Source organism: Ambystoma mexicanum, chromosome 3p, assembly GCF_040938575.1.
Source record: "Ambystoma mexicanum isolate Mex_15411 chromosome 3p, UKY_AmexF1_1, whole genome shotgun sequence".
NCBI lineage: Eukaryota > Metazoa > Chordata > Amphibia > Caudata > Ambystomatidae > Ambystoma > Ambystoma mexicanum.
In genome coordinates, this window is record NC_090925.1 from 1,240,974,456 (window position 1) to 1,240,990,836 (window position 16,381).

Here is a 16,381-nt window from a genome sequence, read left to right on the forward strand (position 1 = left end):
AAGGCCTTTTTCAGACTGCCAGTGATTTTGGGACATTCAGCGCCTTCTGACACATTTTTCGGGCCAATAATATTTTCTGGACTTTAGGTGATCTAGGATGCCTGCAAACTCCCCTTTCAAGCCTCCAAAATTTTCTAGATTTTTGGAGGCCTAGATGCGTTTAAAGGCCTTTTTTGAATGCCAATATTTTCTGGACTGTCAGGTTGTAGGATGCATTTTGCGAAACAAACATTTTTTGGGGAATTTCAGGGGTCTTGGATGCGGGTTAATGCCCTTTTCAGGCTGCCAATGATTTTGGGACATTCAGAGCTCTCTGACACATTTTTCGTGTCAATAACTTTTCCCAGACTTTAGGGAGTCTAGGATGCAGTTAAACCCCTTTTTCAGGCCTCCAAAGTTTTCTAGATTTTTGGAGGCCTAAAATGCTTTTAAAGGCCTTTTTTGACTGCCAATATTTTCTGGACATTCAGGGTTGTAGGATGCATTTTTTAGGCCAAACATTTTTGGGGGAATTTCAGGGGTCTAGGATGCGGGTTAATGCCTTTTTCAGGCTGCCAATGATTTTGGGACATTCAGAGCTGTCAAATACATTTTTCGGGCCAATAATATTTTCAGGACTTTAGGGGTCTAGGATGCCTGTAAACCCCTTTTTCAGGCCTCCAAAGTTTTCTACATTTTTGGAGGCCTAAGATGCATTTTAAGGCCTTTGACTGCCAATTTCTTCTGGATTTTCAGGTTTGTAGGATGCATTTTTTGGGCCAAAAATGTTTTAGGGAATTTCAGGGGTCCAGTAAGCGGTTTAAGGCCTTTTTTAAAGACTGCCAATGATATTGGGACATTCAGAGCTCTCTGACACAATTTTCGGGCCAATTATATTTTCTGGACTTTAGGGGGTCTAGGATTCCTGTAAAGCCCTTTTTCAGGCCTCCAAAGTTTTCTAGATTTTTGGAGGCCTAAGATGCGTTTAGGCCTTTTTTGAATGCCAAGATTTTCTGGATTTTCAGGGTTGTAGGATGCATTTTTCGGGCCAAACATTTTTGGAGAATCTCATGGGTCTGGGATGGGGGTTAATGCATTTTTCAGGCTGCCAATGATTTTGTGACATTCAGAGCTCTCTGACACAATTTTCGGGCCAATAATAGCTTCTGGACTTTAGGGGGTCTGGGATGTCTGTAAACCCCTTTTTCAGGCCTCCAAAAATTTTAGATTTTTGGAGGCCTAAGATGCATTTAAAGGCCGTTTTTGACTGCCAAGATTTTCTGGACTTTTAGGGTTGTAGGATGCATTTTCCGGGACAAACATTTTTGGGGGAATTTCTGGGGTGTAGCATGCGGGTTAATGCCTTTTTCAGGCTGCCAATGATTTTGGGACATTAAGAACTCTGTAACACATTTTTCGGGCCAATAATATTTTCTGGACTTTAGGGGGTCTAAGATGCCTGTAAACCCCTTTTTCAGGCCTCCAAAGTTTTCTAGATTTTTGGAGGCCTAAGATACGTTTAAGGCCTTTTTTGAATGCCAAGATTTTCAGGACTTTCAGGATTGTAGGATTCATTTTTCGGGCCAAACATTTTTTTGAGCATTTCAGGGGTCTAGGATGCGGGTTAATGCCTTTTTCAGGCTGCCAATGATTTTGGGACATTCAGAGCTGTCTAACACATTTTTCGGGCCAATAATATTGTCAGGACTTTAGGGGTCTAGGATGCCTGTAAACCCCTTTTTCAGCCCTCCAAAGTTTTCTAGATTTTTGGAGGCCTAACGTGCCTTTTAGTGCCTTTTTTGACTGCCAAGTTTTTCTGGATTTTCAGGGTTGTAGGATGCATTTTTCTGGCCAAAAATGTAGGGAATTTCAGGGGTCCAGTAAGCGGGTTAAGGCCTTTTTTTTAAGGCTGCCAATGATATTGGGACATTCAGAGCTCTATGACACATTTTTCAGGCCAATAATATTTTCTGGACTTTAGGGGTCTAGGATGCCTGTAAACCCCTTTTTCAGGCCTCCAAAGTTTTCTAGATTTTTGGAGGCCTAAGATGCATTTTAAGGCCTTTGACTGCCAATTTCTTCTGGATTTTCAGGGTTGTAGGATGCATTTTTTGGGCCAAAAATGTTTTAGGGAATTTCAGGGGTCCCGTAAGCGGTTTAAGGCCTTTTTCAAAGACTGCCAATGATATTGGGACATTCAGAGCTCTCTGACACAATTTTCGGGCCAATTATATTTTCAGGACTTTAGGGGGTCTAGGATTCCTGTAAAGCCCTTTTTCAAGCCTCCAAAGTTTTCTAGATTTTTGGAGGCCTAAGATGCGTTTAGGCCTTTTTTGAATGCCAACATTTTCTGGATTTTCAGGGTTGTAGGATGCATTTTTCGGGCCAAACATTTTTGGAGAATCTCATGGGTCTGGGATGGGGGTTAATGCATTTTTCAGGCTGCCAATGATTTTGTGACATTCAGAGCTCTCTGACACAATTTTCGGGCCAATAATAGCTTCTGGACTTTAGGGGGTCTAGGATGTCTGTAAACCCCTTTTTCAGGCCTCCAAAAATTTTAGATTTTTGGAGGCCTAACATGCATTTAAAGGCCGTTTTTGACTGCCAAGATTTTCTGGACTTTTAGGGTTGTAGGATGCATTTTCCGGGACAAACATTTTTGGGGGAATTTCTGGGGTCTAGCATGCGGGTTAATGTCTTTTTCAGGCTGCCAATGATTTTGGGACATTAAGAATTCTGTAACACATTTTTCGGGCCAATAATATTTTCTGGACTTTAGGGGGTCTAAGATGCCTGTAAACCCCTTTTTCAGGCCTCCAAAGTTTTCTAGATTTTTGGAGGCCTAAGATGCGTTTAAGGCCTTTTTTGAATGCCAAGATTTTCAGGACTTTCAGGATTGTAGGATTCATTTTTCGGGCCAAACATTTTTTTGAGCATTATGCCTTTTCCGGGCTGCTAATGATTTTGGGACATTCAGAGGTGTCTAACACATTTTTCGGGCCAATAATATTTTCAGGACTTTAGGGGGTTTAGGATGCCTGTAAAGCCCTTTTTTAGGCCTCCAAAGTTTTCTAGATTTTTGGAGGCCTAAGATGCGTTTAATGCCTTTTTTGAATGCCAAGATTTTCAGGACTTTCAGGGTTGTAGGATGCATTTTTCGGGCCAAACATTTTTTTGAGCATTTCAGGGGTCTAGGATGCAGGTTAATGCCTTTTTCAGCCTGCCAATGATTTTGGGACATTCAGAGCTGTCAAATACATTTTTCGGGCCAATAATATTTTCTGGACTTTAGGGGGTCTAGGATGCCTGTAAAGCCATTTTTCAGGCCTCCAAAGTTTTCTAGATTTTTGGAGGCCTAAGATGCGTTTAATGCCTTTTTTGAATGCCAAGATTTTCATGACTTTCAGGGTTGTAGGATGCATTTTTCGGGCCAAACATTTTTTTGAGCATTTCAGGGGTCTAGGATGCGGGTTAATGCCTTTTTCAGGCTGCCAATGATTTTGGGACATTCAGATGTGTCTAACACATTTTTCGGGCCAATAATATTTTCAGGACTTTAGGGGGTCTAGGATGCCTGTCAGGCCTCCAAAGTTTTCTAGATTTTTGGAGGCCTAAGTTGCGTTTAAAGGCCTTTTTTTACTGCCAAAATGTTCTGGACATTCAGGGTTGTAGGATACATTTTTTAGGACAAACATTTTTGAGGAATTTCAGGGGTCTATGATGCGGGTTAAAGCCTTTTTCAGGCTGCCAATGATTTTGGGACATTCAGAGCTGTCAAATACATTTTTTGGGCCAGTGATATATTCAGGACTTTAGGGGGTCTAGGATGCCTGTAAACCCCTTTTTCAGGCCTCCAAAGTTTTCTAGATTTTTGGAGGTCTAAGATGCATTTTAAGGCCTTTGACTGCCAATTTCTTATGGATTTTCAGGGTTGTAGGATGCATTTTTTGGCCAAACATTTTTGGGGGAATCTCATGGGTCTGGGATGGGGGTTAATGCATTTTTCAGGCTGCCAATGATTTTGTGACATTCAGAGCTCTCTGACACAATTTTCGGTCCAATAATAGCTTCTGGACTTTAGGGGTCTAGGATGCCTGTAAACCCCTTTTTCAGGCCTCCAAACTTTTCTAGATTTTTGGAGGCCTAAGATGCTTTTAAAGGCCTTTTTTGACTGCCAAGATTTTCTGGACATTCAGGGTTGTAGGATGCATTTTTTAGGCCAAACATTTTTGGGGGAATTTCAGGGGTCTAGGATGCGGGTTAATGCCCTTTTCAGGCTGCCAATGATTTTGGGACATTCAGAGCTGTCAAATACATTTTTCGGGCCAATAATATTTTCAGGACTTTAGGGGTCTAGGATGTCTGTAAACCCCTTTTTCAGGCCTCCAAAAATTTTAGATTTTTGGAGGCCTAAGATGCATTTAAAGGCCGTTTTTGACTGCCAAGATTTTCTGGACTTTTAGGGTTGTAGGATGCATTTTCCGGCACAAACATTTTTGGGGGAATTTCTGGGGTCTAGCATGCGGGTTAATGCCTTTTTCAGGCTGCCAATGATTTTGGGACATTAAGAACTCTGTAACAGATTTTTCGGGCCAATAATATTTTCTGGACTTTAGGGGGTCTAAGATGCCTGTAAACCCCTTTTTCAGGCCTCCAAAGTTTTCTAGATTTTTGGAGGCCTAAGATGCGTTTAAGGCCTTTTTTGAATGCCAAGATTTTCAGGTTTCAGGGTTGTAGGATGCATTTTTCGGGCCAAACATTTTTTTGAGCATTTCAGGGGTCTAGGATGCGGGTTAATGCCTTTTTCAGGCTGCCAATGATTTTGGGACATTCAGAGGTGTCTAACACATTTTTCGGGCCAATAATATTTTCAGGACTTTAGGGGGTCTAGGATGCCTGTAAAGCCCTTTTTCAGGCCTCCAAAGTTTTCTAGATTCTTGGAGGCCTAAGTTGCGTTTAAAGGCCTTTTTTGACTGCCAATATTTTCTGGACATTCAGGGTTGTAGGATGCATTTTTCGGGCCAAATATGTTTTAGGGAATTTCAGGGGTCCAGGATGCCGGTTAAGGCCTTTTTCAGACTGCCAGTGATTTTGGGACATTCAGTGCCTTCTGACACATTTTTCGGGCCAATAATATTTTCTGGACTTTAGGGGGTCTAGGATGCCTGCAAACTCCCCTTTCAGGCCTCCAAAATGTTCTAGATTTTTGGAGGCCTAGATGCGTTTAAAGGCCTTTTTTGAATGACAATATTTTCTGGACTGTCAGATTGTAGGATGCATTTTGCGGGACAAACATTTTTTGGGGAATTTCAGGATTCTAGGATGCGGGTTAATGCCCTTTTCCGGCTGACACTGGTTTTGGGACATTCAGAGCTCTCTGACACGTTTTTCGTGCCAATAACTTTTCCCAGTCTTTAGGGAGTCTAGGATGCAGTTAAACCCCTTTTTCAGGCCTCCAAAGTTTTCAAGATTTTTGGAGGCCTAAGATGTGTTTTAAGGCAATTTTTGACTGCCAAGATTTTCTGGACATTCAGGGTTGTAGGATGCATTTTTTGGGCCAAACATTTTTGGGGGAATTTCAGGGGTCTAGGGTGCAGGTTAAAGCCTTTTTCAGGCTGCCAATGATTTTGGGACATTCAGAGCTGTGAAATACATTTTTCGGGCCAATAATATTTTCTGGACTTTAGGGGGTCTAGGATGCCGGTAAAGCCCTTTTTCAGGCCTCCAAAGTTTTCTAGATTTTTGGAGGCCTAAGATGCTTTTAAAGGCCTTTTTTGACTGCCAAGATTTTCTGGACATTCAGGGTTGTAGGATGCATTTTTTAGGCCAAACATTTTTTGGGGAATTTCAGGGGTCTAGGATGCGGGTTAATGCCTTTTTCAGGCTGCCAATGATTTTGGGACATTCAGAGCTGTCAAATACATTTTTCGGGCCAATAATATTTTCAGGACTTTAGGGGTCTAGGATGCCTGTAAACCCCTTTATCAGGCCTCCAAAGTTTTCTAGATTTTTGGAGGCCTAAGATGCATTTTAAGGCCTTTGACTGCCAATTTCTTCTGGATTTTCAGGGTTGTAGGATGCATTTTTTGGGCCAAAAATGTTTTAGGGAATTTCAGGGGTCCAGTAAGCGGTTTAAGGCCTTTTTCAAAGACTGCCAATGATATTGGGACATTCAGAGCTCTCTGACACAATTTTCGGGCCAATTATATTTTCAGGACTTTAGGGGGTCTAGGATTCCTGTAAAGCCCTTTTTCAAGCCTCCAAAGTTTTCTAGATTTTTGGAGGCCTAAGATGCGTTTAGGCCTTTTTTGAATGCCAATATTTTCTGGATTTTCAGGGTTGTAGGATGCATTTTTCGGGCCAAACATTTTTGGAGAATCTCATGGGTCTGGGATGGGGGTTAATGCATTTTCCAGGCAGCCAATGATTTTGTGACATTCAGAGCTCTCTGACACAATTTTCGGGCCAATAATAGCTTCTGGACTTTAGGGGGTCTAGGATGTCTGTAAACCCATTTTTCAGGCCTCAAAAAATTTTAGATTTTTGGAGGCCTAAGATGCATTTAAAGGCCGTTTTTGACTGCCAAGATTTTCTGGACTTTTAGGGTTGTAGGATGCATTTTCCGGGACAAACATTTTTGGGGGAATTTCTGGGGTCTAGCATGCGGGTTAATGCCTTTTTCAGGCTGACATTAAGAACTCTGTAACACATTTTTCGGGCCAATAATATTTTCTGGACTTTAGGGGGTCTAAGATGCCTATAAACCCCTTTTTCAGGCCTCCAAAGTTTTCTAGATTTTTGGAGGCCTAAGATGCATTTAAGGCCTTTTTTGAATGCCAAGATTTTCACGACTTTCAGGATTGTAGGATTCATTTTTCGGGCCAAACATTTTTTTGAGCATTATGCCTTTTCCGGGCTGCCAATGATTTAGGGACATTCAGAGGTGTCTAACACATTTTTCGGGCCAATAATATTTTCAGGACTTTAGGGGGTCTAGGATGCCTGTAAAGCCCTTTTTTAGGCCTCCAAAGTTTTCTAGATTTTTGGAGGCCTAAGATGCGTTTAATGCCTTTTTTGAATGCCAAGATTTTCAGGACTTTCAGGGTTGTAGGATGCATTTTTCGGGCCAAACATTTTTTTGAGCATTTCAGGGGTCTAGGATGCAGGTTAATGCCTTTTTCAGCCTGCCAATGATTTTGGGACATTCAGAGCTGTCAAATACATTTTTCGGGCCAATAATATTTTCTGGACTTTATGGGGTCTAGGATGCCTGTAAAGCCATTTTTCAGGCCTCCAAAGTTTTCTAGATTTTTGGAGGCCTAAGATGCGTTTAATGCCTTTTTTGAATGCCAAGATTTTCATGACTTTCAGGGTTGTAGGATGCATTTTTCGGGCCAAACATTTTTTTTAGCATTTCAGGGGTCTAGGATGCGGGTTAATGCCTTTTTCAGGCTGCCAATGATTTTGGGACATTCAGATGTGTCTAACACATTTTTCGGGCCAATAATATTTTCAGGACTTTAGGGGGTCTAGGATGCCTGTCAGGCCTCCAAAGTTTTCTAGATTTCTGGAGGCCTAAATTGCGTTTAAAGGCCTTTTTTTACTGCCAAAATGTTCTGGACATTCAGGGTTGTAGGATGCATTTTTTAGGACAAACATTTTTGAGGAATTTCAGGGGTCTATGATGCGGGTTAAAGCCTTTTTCAGGCTGCCAATGATTTTGGGACATTCAGAGCTGTCAAATACATTTTTTGGGCCAGTGATATATTCAGGACTTTAGGGGGTCTAGGATGCCTGTAAACCCCTTTTTCAGGCCTCCAAAGTTTTCTAGATTTTTGGAGGCCTAAGATGCATTTTAAGGCCTTTGACTGCCAATTTCTTATGGATTTTCAGGGTTGTAGGATGCATTTTTTGGCCAAACATTTTTGGGGGAATTTCAGGGGTCTATGATGCAGGTTAAAGCCTTTTTCAGGCTGCCAATGATTTTGGGACATTCAGAGCTGTCAAATACATTTTTTGGGCCAATAATATTTTCTGGACTTTAGGGGGTCTAGGATGCCTGTAAACCCCTTTTTCAGGCCTCCAAAGTTTTCTAGATTTTTGGAGGCCTAAAATGCATTTTAAGGCCTCTGACTGCCAATTTCTTATGGATTTTCAGGGTTGTAGGATGCATTTTTTGGCCAAACATTTTTGGGGGAATTTCAGGGGTCTAGGATGCGGGTTAAAGCCTTTTTCAGGCTGCCAATGATTTTGGGACATTCAGAGCTGTGAAATACATTTTTCGGGCCAATAATATTTTCATGACTTTAGGGGGTCTAGGATGCCTGTAAACCCCTTTTACAGGCCTCCAAAGTTTTCTAGATTTTTGGAGGCCTAAGTTGCGTTTAAAGGCCTTTTTGACTGCCAAGATTTTCTGGACACTCAGGGTTGTAGGATGTATTTTTCGGGCCAAAATATTTTTGGGGGAATTTCAGGGGTTTAGGATGCGGGTTAAAGCCTTTTTCAGGCTGCCAATGATTTTGGGACATTCAGAGCTGTCAAATACATTTTTCGGGCCAATAATATTTTCATGACTTTAGGGGGTTTAGGATGCCTGTAAACCCCTTTTTCAGGCCTCGAAAGTTTTCTAGATTTTTAAAGGCCTAAGATGCATTTTAAGGCCTTTGACTGCCAATTTCTTGTGGATTTTCAGGGTTGTAGGATGCATTTTTTGGGCCAAAAATGTTTTAGGGAATTTCAGGGGTCCAAGATGCCAGTTAAGGCCTTTTTCAGACTGCCAGTGATTTTGGGACATTCAGCGCCTTCTGACACATTTTTCGGGCCAATAATATTTTCTGGACTTTAGGTGATCTAGGATGCCTGCAAACTCCCCTTTCAAGCCTCCAAAATTTTCTAGATTTTTGGAGGCCTAGATGCGTTTAAAGGCCTTTTTTGAATGCCAATATTTTCTGGACTGTCAGGTTGTAGGATGCATTTTGCGAAACAAACATTTATTGGGGAATTTCAGGGGTCTTGGATGCGGGTTAATGCCCTTTTCAGGCTGCCAATGATTTTGGGACATTCAGAGCTCTCTGACACATTTTTCGTGTCAATAACTTTTCCCAGACTTTAGGGAGTCTAGGATGCAGTTAAACCCCTTTTTCAGGCCTCCAAAGTTTTCTAGATTTTTGGAGGCCTAAAATGCTTTTAAAGGCCTTTTTTGACTGCCAATATTTTCTGGACATTCAGGGTTGTAGGATGCATTTTTTAGGCCAAACATTTTTGGGGGAATTTCAGGGGTCTAGGATGCGGGTTAATGCCTTTTTCAGGCTGCCAATGATTTTGGGACATTCAGAGCTGTCAAATACATTTTTCGGGCCAATAATATTTTCAGGACTTTAGGGGTCTAGGATGCCTGTAAACCCCTTTTTCAGGCCTCCAAAGTTTTCTACATTTTTGGAGGCCTAAGATGCATTTTAAGGCCTTTGACTGCCAATTTCTTCTGGATTTTCAGGTTTGTAGGATGCATTTTTTGGGCCAAAAATGTTTTAGGGAATTTCAGGGGTCCAGTAAGCGGTTTAAGGCCTTTTTTAAAGACTGCCAATGATATTGGGACATTCAGAGCTCTCTGACACAATTTTCGGGCCAATTATATTTTCTGGACTTTAGGGGGTCTAGGATTCCTGTAAAGCCCTTTTTCAGGCCTCCAAAGTTTTCTAGATTTTTGGAGGCCTAAGATGCGTTTAGGCCTTTTTTGAATGCCAAGATTTTCTGGATTTTCAGGGTTGTAGGATGCATTTTTCGGGCCAAACATTTTTGGAGAATCTCATGGGTCTGGGATGGGGGTTAATGCATTTTTCAGGCTGCCAATGATTTTGTGACATTCAGAGCTCTCTGACACAATTTTCGGGCCAATAATAGCTTCTGGACTTTAGGGGGTCTGGGATGTCTGTAAACCCCTTTTTCAGGCCTCCAAAAATTTTAGATTTTTGGAGGCCTAAGATGCATTTAAAGGCCGTTTTTGACTGCCAAGATTTTCTGGACTTTTAGGGTTGTAGGATGCATTTTCCGGGACAAACATTTTTGGGGGAATTTCTGGGGTGTAGCATGCGGGTTAATGCCTTTTTCAGGCTGCCAATGATTTTGGGACATTAAGAACTCTGTAACACATTTTTCGGGCCAATAATATTTTCTGGACTTTAGGGGGTCTAAGATGCCTGTAAACCCCTTTTTCAGGCCTCCAAAGTTTTCTAGATTTTTGGAGGCCTAAGATACGTTTAAGGCCTTTTTTGAATGCCAAGATTTTCAGGACTTTCAGGATTGTAGGATTCATTTTTCGGGCCAAACATTTTTTTGAGCATTTCAGGGGTCTAGGATGCGGGTTAATGCCTTTTTCAGGCTGCCAATGATTTTGGGACATTCAGAGCTGTCTAACACATTTTTCGGGCCAATAATATTGTCAGGACTTTAGGGGTCTAGGATGCCTGTAAACCCCTTTTTCAGCCCTCCAAAGTTTTCTAGATTTTTGGAGGCCTAACGTGCCTTTTAGTGCCTTTTTTGACTGCCAAGTTTTTCTGGATTTTCAGGGTTGTAGGATGCATTTTTCTGGCCAAAAATGTAGGGAATTTCAGGGGTCCAGTAAGCGGGTTAAGGCCTTTTTTTTAAGGCTGCCAATGATATTGGGACATTCAGAGCTCTATGACACATTTTTCAGGCCAATAATATTTTCTGGACTTTAGGGGTCTAGGATGCCTGTAAACCCCTTTTTCAGGCCTCCAAAGTTTTCTAGATTTTTGGAGGCCTAAGATGCATTTTAAGGCCTTTGACTGCCAATTTCTTCTGGATTTTCAGGGTTGTAGGATGCATTTTTTGGGCCAAAAATGTTTTAGGGAATTTCAGGGGTCCCGTAAGCGGTTTAAGGCCTTTTTCAAAGACTGCCAATGATATTGGGACATTCAGAGCTCTCTGACACAATTTTCGGGCCAATTATATTTTCAGGACTTTAGGGGGTCTAGGATTCCTGTAAAGCCCTTTTTCAAGCCTCCAAAGTTTTCTAGATTTTTGGAGGCCTAAGATGCGTTTAGGCCTTTTTTGAATGCCAACATTTTCTGGATTTTCAGGGTTGTAGGATGCATTTTTCGGGCCAAACATTTTTGGAGAATCTCATGGGTCTGGGATGGGGGTTAATGCATTTTTCAGGCTGCCAATGATTTTGTGACATTCAGAGCTCTCTGACACAATTTTCGGGCCAATAATAGCTTCTGGACTTTAGGGGGTCTAGGATGTCTGTAAACCCCTTTTTCAGGCCTCCAAAAATTTTAGATTTTTGGAGGCCTAACATGCATTTAAAGGCCGTTTTTGACTGCCAAGATTTTCTGGACTTTTAGGGTTGTAGGATGCATTTTCCGGGACAAACATTTTTGGGGGAATTTCTGGGGTCTAGCATGCGGGTTAATGTCTTTTTCAGGCTGCCAATGATTTTGGGACATTAAGAATTCTGTAACACATTTTTCGGGCCAATAATATTTTCTGGACTTTAGGGGGTCTAAGATGCCTGTAAACCCCTTTTTCAGGCCTCCAAAGTTTTCTAGATTTTTGGAGGCCTAAGATGCGTTTAAGGCCTTTTTTGAATGCCAAGATTTTCAGGACTTTCAGGATTGTAGGATTCATTTTTCGGGCCAAACATTTTTTTGAGCATTATGCCTTTTCCGGGCTGCTAATGATTTTGGGACATTCAGAGGTGTCTAACACATTTTTCGGGCCAATAATATTTTCAGGACTTTAGGGGGTTTAGGATGCCTGTAAAGCCCTTTTTTAGGCCTCCAAAGTTTTCTAGATTTTTGGAGGCCTAAGATGCGTTTAATGCCTTTTTTGAATGCCAAGATTTTCAGGACTTTCAGGGTTGTAGGATGCATTTTTCGGGCCAAACATTTTTTTGAGCATTTCAGGGGTCTAGGATGCAGGTTAATGCCTTTTTCAGCCTGCCAATGATTTTGGGACATTCAGAGCTGTCAAATACATTTTTCGGGCCAATAATATTTTCTGGACTTTAGGGGGTCTAGGATGCCTGTAAAGCCATTTTTCAGGCCTCCAAAGTTTTCTAGATTTTTGGAGGCCTAAGATGCGTTTAATGCCTTTTTTGAATGCCAAGATTTTCATGACTTTCAGGGTTGTAGGATGCATTTTTCGGGCCAAACATTTTTTTGAGCATTTCAGGGGTCTAGGATGCGGGTTAATGCCTTTTTCAGGCTGCCAATGATTTTGGGACATTCAGATGTGTCTAACACATTTTTCGGGCCAATAATATTTTCAGGACTTTAGGGGGTCTAGGATGCCTGTCAGGCCTCCAAAGTTTTCTAGATTTTTGGAGGCCTAAGTTGCGTTTAAAGGCCTTTTTTTACTGCCAAAATGTTCTGGACATTCAGGGTTGTAGGATACATTTTTTAGGACAAACATTTTTGAGGAATTTCAGGGGTCTATGATGCGGGTTAAAGCCTTTTTCAGGCTGCCAATGATTTTGGGACATTCAGAGCTGTCAAATACATTTTTTGGGCCAGTGATATATTCAGGACTTTAGGGGGTCTAGGATGCCTGTAAACCCCTTTTTCAGGCCTCCAAAGTTTTCTAGATTTTTGGAGGTCTAAGATGCATTTTAAGGCCTTTGACTGCCAATTTCTTATGGATTTTCAGGGTTGTAGGATGCATTTTTTGGCCAAACATTTTTGGGGGAATCTCATGGGTCTGGGATGGGGGTTAATGCATTTTTCAGGCTGCCAATGATTTTGTGACATTCAGAGCTCTCTGACACAATTTTCGGTCCAATAATAGCTTCTGGACTTTAGGGGTCTAGGATGCCTGTAAACCCCTTTTTCAGGCCTCCAAACTTTTCTAGATTTTTGGAGGCCTAAGATGCTTTTAAAGGCCTTTTTTGACTGCCAAGATTTTCTGGACATTCAGGGTTGTAGGATGCATTTTTTAGGCCAAACATTTTTGGGGGAATTTCAGGGGTCTAGGATGCGGGTTAATGCCCTTTTCAGGCTGCCAATGATTTTGGGACATTCAGAGCTGTCAAATACATTTTTCGGGCCAATAATATTTTCAGGACTTTAGGGGTCTAGGATGTCTGTAAACCCCTTTTTCAGGCCTCCAAAAATTTTAGATTTTTGGAGGCCTAAGATGCATTTAAAGGCCGTTTTTGACTGCCAAGATTTTCTGGACTTTTAGGGTTGTAGGATGCATTTTCCGGCACAAACATTTTTGGGGGAATTTCTGGGGTCTAGCATGCGGGTTAATGCCTTTTTCAGGCTGCCAATGATTTTGGGACATTAAGAACTCTGTAACAGATTTTTCGGGCCAATAATATTTTCTGGACTTTAGGGGGTCTAAGATGCCTGTAAACCCCTTTTTCAGGCCTCCAAAGTTTTCTAGATTTTTGGAGGCCTAAGATGCGTTTAAGGCCTTTTTTGAATGCCAAGATTTTCAGGTTTCAGGGTTGTAGGATGCATTTTTCGGGCCAAACATTTTTTTGAGCATTTCAGGGGTCTAGGATGCGGGTTAATGCCTTTTTCAGGCTGCCAATGATTTTGGGACATTCAGAGGTGTCTAACACATTTTTCGGGCCAATAATATTTTCAGGACTTTAGGGGGTCTAGGATGCCTGTAAAGCCCTTTTTCAGGCCTCCAAAGTTTTCTAGATTCTTGGAGGCCTAAGTTGCGTTTAAAGGCCTTTATTGACTGCCAATATTTTCTGGACATTCAGGGTTGTAGGATGCATTTTTCGGGCCAAATATGTTTTAGGGAATTTCAGGGGTCCAGGATGCCGGTTAAGGCCTTTTTCAGACTGCCAGTGATTTTGGGACATTCAGTGCCTTCTGACACATTTTTCGGGCCAATAATATTTTCTGGACTTTAGGGGGTCTAGGATGCCTGCAAACTCCCCTTTCAGGCCTCCAAAATGTTCTAGATTTTTGGAGGCCTAGATGCGTTTAAAGGCCTTTTTTGAATGACAATATTTTCTGGACTGTCAGATTGTAGGATGCATTTTGCGGGACAAACATTTTTTGGGGAATTTCAGGATTCTAGGATGCGGGTTAATGCCCTTTTCCGGCTGACACTGGTTTTGGGACATTCAGAGCTCTCTGACACGTTTTTCGTGCCAATAACTTTTCCCAGTCTTTAGGGAGTCTAGGATGCAGTTAAACCCCTTTTTCAGGCCTCCAAAGTTTTCAAGATTTTTGGAGGCCTAAGATGTGTTTTAAGGCAATTTTTGACTGCCAAGATTTTCTGGACATTCAGGGTTGTAGGATGCATTTTTTGGGCCAAACATTTTTGGGGGAATTTCAGGGGTCTAGGGTGCAGGTTAAAGCCTTTTTCAGGCTGCCAATGATTTTGGGACATTCAGAGCTGTGAAATACATTTTTCGGGCCAATAATATTTTCTGGACTTTAGGGGGTCTAGGATGCCGGTAAAGCCCTTTTTCAGGCCTCCAAAGTTTTCTAGATTTTTGGAGGCCTAAGATGCTTTTAAAGGCCTTTTTTGACTGCCAAGATTTTCTGGACATTCAGGGTTGTAGGATGCATTTTTTAGGCCAAACATTTTTTGGGGAATTTCAGGGGTCTAGGATGCGGGTTAATGCCTTTTTCAGGCTGCCAATGATTTTGGGACATTCAGAGCTGTCAAATACATTTTTCGGGCCAATAATATTTTCAGGACTTTAGGGGTCTAGGATGCCTGTAAACCCCTTTATCAGGCCTCCAAAGTTTTCTAGATTTTTGGAGGCCTAAGATGCATTTTAAGGCCTTTGACTGCCAATTTCTTCTGGATTTTCAGGGTTGTAGGATGCATTTTTTGGGCCAAAAATGTTTTAGGGAATTTCAGGGGTCCAGTAAGCGGTTTAAGGCCTTTTTCAAAGACTGCCAATGATATTGGGACATTCAGAGCTCTCTGACACAATTTTCGGGCCAATTATATTTTCAGGACTTTAGGGGGTCTAGGATTCCTGTAAAGCCCTTTTTCAAGCCTCCAAAGTTTTCTAGATTTTTGGAGGCCTAAGATGCGTTTAGGCCTTTTTTGAATGCCAATATTTTCTGGATTTTCAGGGTTGTAGGATGCATTTTTCGGGCCAAACATTTTTGGAGAATCTCATGGGTCTGGGATGGGGGTTAATGCATTTTCCAGGCAGCCAATGATTTTGTGACATTCAGAGCTCTCTGACACAATTTTCGGGCCAATAATAGCTTCTGGACTTTAGGGGGTCTAGGATGTCTGTAAACCCATTTTTCAGGCCTCAAAAAATTTTAGATTTTTGGAGGCCTAAGATGCATTTAAAGGCCGTTTTTGACTGCCAAGATTTTCTGGACTTTTAGGGTTGTAGGATGCATTTTCCGGGACAAACATTTTTGGGGGAATTTCTGGGGTCTAGCATGCGGGTTAATGCCTTTTTCAGGCTGACATTAAGAACTCTGTAACACATTTTTCGGGCCAATAATATTTTCTGGACTTTAGGGGGTCTAAGATGCCTATAAACCCCTTTTTCAGGCCTCCAAAGTTTTCTAGATTTTTGGAGGCCTAAGATGCATTTAAGGCCTTTTTTGAATGCCAAGATTTTCACGACTTTCAGGATTGTAGGATTCATTTTTCGGGCCAAACATTTTTTTGAGCATTATGCCTTTTCCGGGCTGCCAATGATTTAGGGACATTCAGAGGTGTCTAACACATTTTTCGGGCCAATAATATTTTCAGGACTTTAGGGGGTCTAGGATGCCTGTAAAGCCCTTTTTTAGGCCTCCAAAGTTTTCTAGATTTTTGGAGGCCTAAGATGCGTTTAATGCCTTTTTTGAATGCCAAGATTTTCAGGACTTTCAGGGTTGTAGGATGCATTTTTCGGGCCAAACATTTTTTTGAGCATTTCAGGGGTCTAGGATGCAGGTTAATGCCTTTTTCAGCCTGCCAATGATTTTGGGACATTCAGAGCTGTCAAATACATTTTTCGGGCCAATAATATTTTCTGGACTTTATGGGGTCTAGGATGCCTGTAAAGCCATTTTTCAGGCCTCCAAAGTTTTCTAGATTTTTGGAGGCCTAAGATGCGTTTAATGCCTTTTTTGAATGCCAAGATTTTCATGACTTTCAGGGTTGTAGGATGCATTTTTCGGGCCAAACATTTTTTTTAGCATTTCAGGGGTCTAGGATGCGGGTTAATGCCTTTTTCAGGCTGCCAATGATTTTGGGACATTCAGATGTGTCTAACACATTTTTCGGGCCAATAATATTTTCAGGACTTTAGGGGGTCTAGGATGCCTGTCAGGCCTCCAAAGTTTTCTAGATTTCTGGAGGCCTAAATTGCGTTTAAAGGCCTTTTTTTACTGCCAAAATGTTCTGGACATTCAGGGTTGTAGGATGCATTTTTTAGGACAAACAT